We start from the raw sequence: 7,357 nt of genomic DNA, 5'->3' as shown, positions 1-7,357 counted from the left end.
GATGGTGACCTTATCAACCTTGGAATTACTTCCAACACACATCGTCACCTCACCCTCAACTAGTCTCTTTTCATTTTGTAACTCATGTTTCAAGTTACTAATCATAGCAACTGAACCAGTATCAAATACCACGGGGTTACTATGAACACTAGTAAAGTACACATCAATAACATGTATATCAAATATACCTTTCACTTTGCCATCCTTCTTAACCGCCAAGTATTTGGGGTAGTTTCGCTTCCAGTGACCATTCCCTTTGTAGTAGAAGCACTCTGTTTCAGGCTTAGGTCTAGCTTTGGGTTTCTTCACGGGAGTGGCAACTTGCTTGCCATTCTTTCTTGAAGTTCCCTTTCTTTTCCTTGAAACTAGTGGTCTTGTTAACCATCAACACTTGATGCTCTTTCTTGATTTCTACCTTCACCGATTTTAGCATCGCGAAGAGCTCGGGAATCGTTTTCGACATCCCTTGCATATTATAGTTCATCACGAAGTTCCAGTAACTTGGTGATACTGACGAGAGAAATCTATCAATCACTATCTTATCTGGAAGATTAACTCCCACTTGATTCAAGCGATTGTAGTACTCAGACATTTTGAGTACATGCTCACTAGTTGATCTATTCTCCTCCATCTTGTAGGAAAACTACTTGTCAGAGGTCTCATACCTCTCTACTCGGGCATGAGTCTGAAATACCAATTTCAGCTCTTGGAACATCTTATATGCTATGTGGCATTCAAAACATTTTTGAAGTCCTGGTTCTAAGCCGTAAATTATGGCGCACTAAACTATCAAGTAGTCATCATGACGAGCTTGCCAAACATTCATAACGTCTCCATCTGGTCCTGCAATAGGTCCGTCACCTAGTGGTGCATCATGGACATAATTCTTCTATGCAGCAATGAGGATAATCCTCAGATCATGGACCCAGTCTGCATCTTTGTTACTATCATCTTTCAACTTATTTTTCTCTAGGAACATATCAAAAATAAAACATGAGAGCTATACGCGAGCTATTGATCTACAACATAGATATGCAAAAACTATCAGGTACTAAGTTCATGATAAATTAAAGTTCAATTAATCATATTACTTAATAACTCCCACTTAGATAGACATCCCTCAAATCATCTAAGTGATCACGTGATCCATATCAACTAAACCATGTCCGACCATCACGTGAGATGGAGTAGTTTTCAATAGTGAACATCACTATGTTGATCATATCTACTATATGATTCATGCTCGACCTTTCGGTCTCAGTGTTCCGAGGCCATATCTGCATATGCTCTCGTCAATTTTAACCCCGAGTATTCTGTGTCTGCAAAACTGGCTTGCACCCGTTGTATGTGAACGTAGAGCTTACCACACCCGATCAGCACGTGGTGTCTCGACACAACGAACTGTAGCGTCGGTGCATACTCAGGGAGAACACTTATACCTTGAAATTTAGTGAGAGGTCATCTTGTAATGCTACCTGTCGGTGTCAAAACCAGCGGATCTTGGGTAGGGGGTCCCGAACTGTGCGTCTAAGGCGGATGGTAACATGAGGCAGGGGACACAATGTTTTACCTAGGTTCGGGCCCTCTTGATGGAGGTAAAACCCTACATCCTACTCGATTTATTCTTGATGATATGAGTATTACAAGAGTTGATCTACCACGAGATCGGAGAGGCTAAACCCTAGAAGCTAGCCTATGGTATGATTGTATGTTGTCGTACGGACTAAAACCCTTCGGTTTATATAGACACCGGGAAGGGCTAGGGTTACACAAGGTCAGTTACAAAGGAGGAGATATACATATCCATACTGCCTAGCTTGCCTTCCAGGCCAAGGAGAGTCCCATCCGGACACAGGACGAAGTCTTCAATCTTGTATCTTCATGGTCCAATAGTCGGGCTGTCCGGAGACCCCCTAATCCAGGACTCCCTCAGTAGACCCTGAACCAGGCTTCAATGACGATGAGTCCGGCGCACAGTATTGTCTTCGGCATTGCAAGGCGGGTTCCTCCTCCGAATACACCACGGAAGAATTTGAATACAAGGATAGTGTCTGACCCTGCAAAATAAGTTCCACATACCACCGTAGAGATAATAATATTTCCACAAATCTAATCTGCTGACTTGTTTTGGCAACATGACATTAAGCCATGGCCTGGTGATTATTCGAACCGTTTCCTTTAACTAGCCCCGCACATAACGCGAGGCAGTTTTTTGACACGTCTTGTCAAAGCAGAGATCGTGTCCCCCTTATTACGGGATTCTCATCAATACGGACGTGGGTAACCCAACCGCTCCATCGATTACGGTGCTTGGGGGATAAGCGAGTTTACCAGGCTAGTGGGGACGCATAGTTTCGTCCGCCCATATAAAATGATTCACCTTTTCATCCACGCCTTCTTCCTCCTTTGCTCATCCATTTTCGCACACTCGAGCTCCAGCGCCCAAGTCCGCATTTCCCACCTCAACTTTCTCCAACCATGTCCGGAGCGGGAGGCAGGTGGATGGTCTCCTCTGTCACGGAGGGACACATCAAGAAGCTGAGGAGAGCCGGATACCTGCCCGATGACATCGCACACCGGCTCCCAGATGAGGGGCAGCTCATCCCCGCCCCCAGGCCCCACGAGAGGGTAGTGTTCCTTACCCATTTCCTCCGTGGACTGGGATTCCCTTTCCACCCATTCGTCCGGGGGCTCATGTTCTACTACGTCCTGGATTTCCACGATCTGGCCCCGAACTTCATCCTCAACATCTCGACGTTTATCGTCGTGTGCGAGGCCTTCCTCCGCATCAAGCCCCACTTCGGCTTATGGCTGAAGACCTTCAATGTCAAGCCGAAGGTAGTGAGCGGCGGCCAGGCAGAGTGCGGAGGCGCCATGGTGGGCAAGATGCCCAATGTCACATGGCTCAAGGGCTCCTTCATGGAGACCATAAAGGGGTGGCAATCGGGGTGGTTCTACATCACCGAGCCGCGTGACCCTGCATGGGCAGCGGCCCCCGAGTTCTGATCTGGCATCCCCATGCGGCTCACCTCCTGGCAAGAGAAGGGCCTGTCCTGGGGTAGTTCGGGAGAGCTGACCGGACTCCAAACATGTATCCAAAACATGGTGAGCAAGAAGCTCAAACTTGTCAACGTAGTCCAGGTCATGCTCATCCGCCGGATCCTCCTGTGTCAACAACGGGCTTTCAACTTGTGGGAGTTCGACCTGGCCCAGCACCAAACTCTGAATAGGCTCTTCGACACAACACATGAGGATGCCTGGAAGGTGCTATTCAAGGGCGCCGAGGTTCCCCCTCCCACTACCGAGGATCGCGGATTCTGCGCAAAGCGCCAAGCCAGCGCGGTGAGCTGTTTTACCTTTTACAGGATACTTGTTTTTCATAGTTTGACTCTATGCGGGATCTAAGCTCCCGTACCTTTGACAGGCTGGTAGGAGACGGCCGGACAGATCGACTGTCTGGCTCCTTTGCCCGATGGCCCAGCAGACGCTCTCCTGACGGAGATGCGGACACCGGCTCCTTACAAGGTGCCGGAGAAGACCAAGAAGGCCAAGGGAACCCGAAAGAGTTCCCGGCGCAAGGCGATATCGGACTCATCGTCCGACGACTCCTCGGCGCACTCCTCCCACGAAGACGAGGAGGAAGATGAAGACGCTCCCCCTCTAGTCGGGGGAGACAAGAAAAGGAAGGCCGCCCCAACTGGGGGGCCGAAGGGTCCAAGAAGGGAAAGACTCTCCTTCCGGACAGTTCCACCACTGCCGCCGAAGGCGAAGACGAGTGGCTGCCCAGGGCCAAGCCCCTGGCGACATCATAAGTATTCGGATACCAGAGTAACTCATAGCATTCCTTTTTCGCACTACTTCTCCTAACGCCGAATCGTGATTATGCAGACCGTCCCGAGCCCGTATCGACGTATCCTCGTCGGACGGCTCCCTAGACTCGTCGGATATGGATAGCGATCCACTTCCGACCGCCACCTCCCCTTGCCCTATGGACAACGCCGAGGTGTTGTCTCAAGAGGCACCGGGTCGATGGGAGACAGTCCCGGAGGCGCCTCAAGGCAACCTTCCGGACTCTAGGAGCAGAGGGAACAAGGCCCCGGAGGGCTCTGAGTTCGGCCCTCAGCCGAACATCCCGTCGAAACCTCCAGTGGTTCCGGACTCGGGCAGGCGGCCTCCTTCCAAGAGGGGCAAGACGTCTGTGCCGGTGACCTCTGTCCATCCAGAGGCACCGGACAATCTGCTGGGAGCGCTTTGTAGCGCTTCCATCGACGAGGAGCACTGCACTATTATGAGTGTGGTGGTCCAGAAGGTTCAGTCCGCCAAGAGCGGACTGACTGAAGCCTGTGCCAGCCTTCTAACGGGCTTTGAGGTAAGTTTTTGAAATATGGGAAAAATATTACTGCCTAGACAGTAGCCCCTGATGCTCTGTTCAGTGTTCACAAAGAAAATCCGAACAGAGGATCAAAAATATCGCAGGAGTCTAATATAAGTATGTCTATATGCGTATGCATGCTTCGCTGCTGGCCTCTGCCGCACTGACTGCGGAGGTCACCGCACTGAAGCAGGACCTTAAAGGGTCCAAGGACGAGCTTGGCCTTGCCAAGAGGCAGCTCGAGGAGAACAAAGGTAAGTAGTACCTAGTCTATGGATATGGATAAAAAGAATGCGATTGCAAAATGACAGGATCATCGTAAGTTTGCCAGGGGCCACGACCGAGGTGGTGACCCTGAAGCAAGCGCTATCCGAGGCCGAAAACAAAGTGGCCAAGGAGCGCACCGAGCGGAAAAGGCATGAGGCACGGGTGGGCGAGGTGCAGCAAGAGCTCCATGCTCTCGTGAAGAAGCACGAGGCGCTGGAGCTTGACTTGAAGACGCGAGAGTCTGAGCTTGCCGCGGCCCTCAAGAGTGCAAAGAGTGCCAAGGCCGAAGCCCAAAAGGCCCTCCAGGAGATTGATGCGATGAAGAAGATAGTGGCGGGTAAGGCATTCTATATGCAAAGCAAGCATGTGAAAGTAAATTACCTATTACTTACCCGAATCTGGGGCTCTCCAGGAGCATTCGCAGATTTGCCCCGCAGTGTGTCAGATGCCGCACAGTTTTACCAGGCCGAGGAGGGAAGCTCAACAGAGAAGTTGTTCTGGGACCAATATACTGGGACCGAACACCCGGTGCCTATGAGCGACCAGCTAAAGCAGCTGGTCAAGCTACACAAGGCGGCCGAACAGGCCATGAAGGGCTTTATAGTGTGGCTATGGCCTGGCGATGCCCTTCCAAACAGCTACTTCGGCCTGGTGAGGCGGCTTGTGGGTGCCTGCCCACGACTGGAAGTCGTCAAGCGGTCCATCCGCATCGAAGGTGCACGCCGGGCTTTCGCCCGTGTGAAGGTGCAATGGGCCAAGCTAGACGCCGTGAAGCTGATCAAGGAAGGGCCGCCGGAGGGCAAGGAGCATCGCCACCCCGAGATGTACTATGAGGGTGTCCTGAAGGGTGCTCGTCTTGTAGCGGACGAGTGTACGAAAGATATAATATTCGAGTGAACTCGCTCGTTTAATCCCGTAGTTATGAAAACGTGTTCATATGCGCTATGCAACACTTGTTTGAATTTAAAATATTACCTTATGTTTGGCTGTTTATCAAATCTGAGAGATGGCTAGTCGTTGGCTTCTACCCCCATGCCACGAGTGCTGGGGTATTCGGGATATACCTTAGCACTCTTGTTCCCATTTTTGGGTCCTTCGAGGGAGGTGCTCAGCACAACGAACAAGGTAATCAGACTATAATGCGTTATCACTCTCACTTAGCCATAGAATTCTATAATTTTAAATTTCGGCGAAGCCCCTAGTATTCGGAAGGCCGAATCTGGGGTGCGATACACGCCTTAAGCCGGACAAGGCCGACTCCTCGCTCTAAGCGGCATAAGTCTTTAAGGACTCGAAAACCTCTCGAACAGCAACCAGTCTCTCGCCTTATCATGACAGTCAGTTTTAGCTTTCTCTACTGAGGTGCTTACCCCAGCAGAACCGAGGCACAATCGCAGTAGTTCTCCCAGTGCTACCTTAGCCGATATAGCGGAAGGTAAGGTACCAAAACATGGGAGCCGGGCAAACTTAACTATTGACCCAAGACATGATTCGGAGCTGATGCATATAATGCTATAAGTTCGGGGTGCCGCACTGTCGAAAGTGTTCGGACTTCTCACGCCGTATTGTGGGGTATACTTAAGCCCCTAGCGTATTGGCCGTACCAGAGTGTACAGGTGTTGGATGTCACGAATGAACATATATATATATATATGTATATATATATATATATATATATATATATATATAAGAAGAATGCAATAAAAGCCTTAATGCAATGCATTGTTTATTAAAAAAATGTGCGTTAGAGCAGAATGATATAGGTAGTGCGATAAGAAAAAAGTAGGACTATGTCCCCTCCAAGGGCAAGCTGAGGAATAATATTAAAGAAAGTATTTCACTCGTTATCGTAATCCACCTGGGAGTTCCGTGGTGTGATGTAGCTTTCTGCCTCCTTGGTTGCTGCATCATGTGTTCGGCAATCATGCTGCCGGACAGGGTTTCCAGAGATTAATGTCCTGAAAGAGAGAAAAATAACAAAGCGTGAAGCCCCTAGTGCGGTTTAAGCCACGTCTTGGGGCGTGCCGTAGTCGTGCCCCCTCCCTACCTATGCCCATGGTATTTTTAATGTGTAATTATGTACGCATGGCACGAGTTTCGCCGTTTGGCTTGGGCCGGGGTGGGGGCCGCATTGCTATGAAAGCTTGGAACGTGCCAGGCGGTCCTGTTGCCGATTACTCCGGACGCGCTTGAAGGTGTTCGGATCATTAAACACCGAACTAGTGGATTTCCTTAAGAGGCTGCTTTGCACTTCTGCTGCGAGGGCCGTAGTGTGCTCCTCCGTTCGGAGAGAGCGCTCTATGTTTCCATTAACTGTAATGACCCCCTGAGGTCCTGGCATCTTGAGCTTGAGGTATGCATAATGCGGTACCGCATTGAATCTTGCAAATGCGGTTCGCCCGAGCAGTGCATGATAACCACTGCGGAACGGGAATATATCGAAGATTAACTCTTCGCTTCGGAAGTTATCCGGGGATCCGAAGACCACCTCCAGTGTTACTGAGCCTATGCAATGGGCCTCTACACTTGCTATGACGCCTTTAAAGGTCGTTTTTGTGGGTTTGATCCTTGAGGGGTCTATACCCAATTTGCGCACTGTGTCTTGGGAAAGCAGGTCCAGGCTGTTGTCGCCATCCATAAGGACACGAGTGAGGTGAAATCCATCAATGATTGGGTCTAGGACCAGTGCGGTGAATCCGCCATGACGGATACTAGTGG

Source organism: Triticum dicoccoides, chromosome 3A (genome assembly GCF_002162155.2).
Source record: "Triticum dicoccoides isolate Atlit2015 ecotype Zavitan chromosome 3A, WEW_v2.0, whole genome shotgun sequence".
Taxonomy (NCBI): domain Eukaryota; kingdom Viridiplantae; phylum Streptophyta; class Magnoliopsida; order Poales; family Poaceae; genus Triticum; species Triticum dicoccoides.
This window is presented reverse-complemented; position numbering follows the sequence as displayed.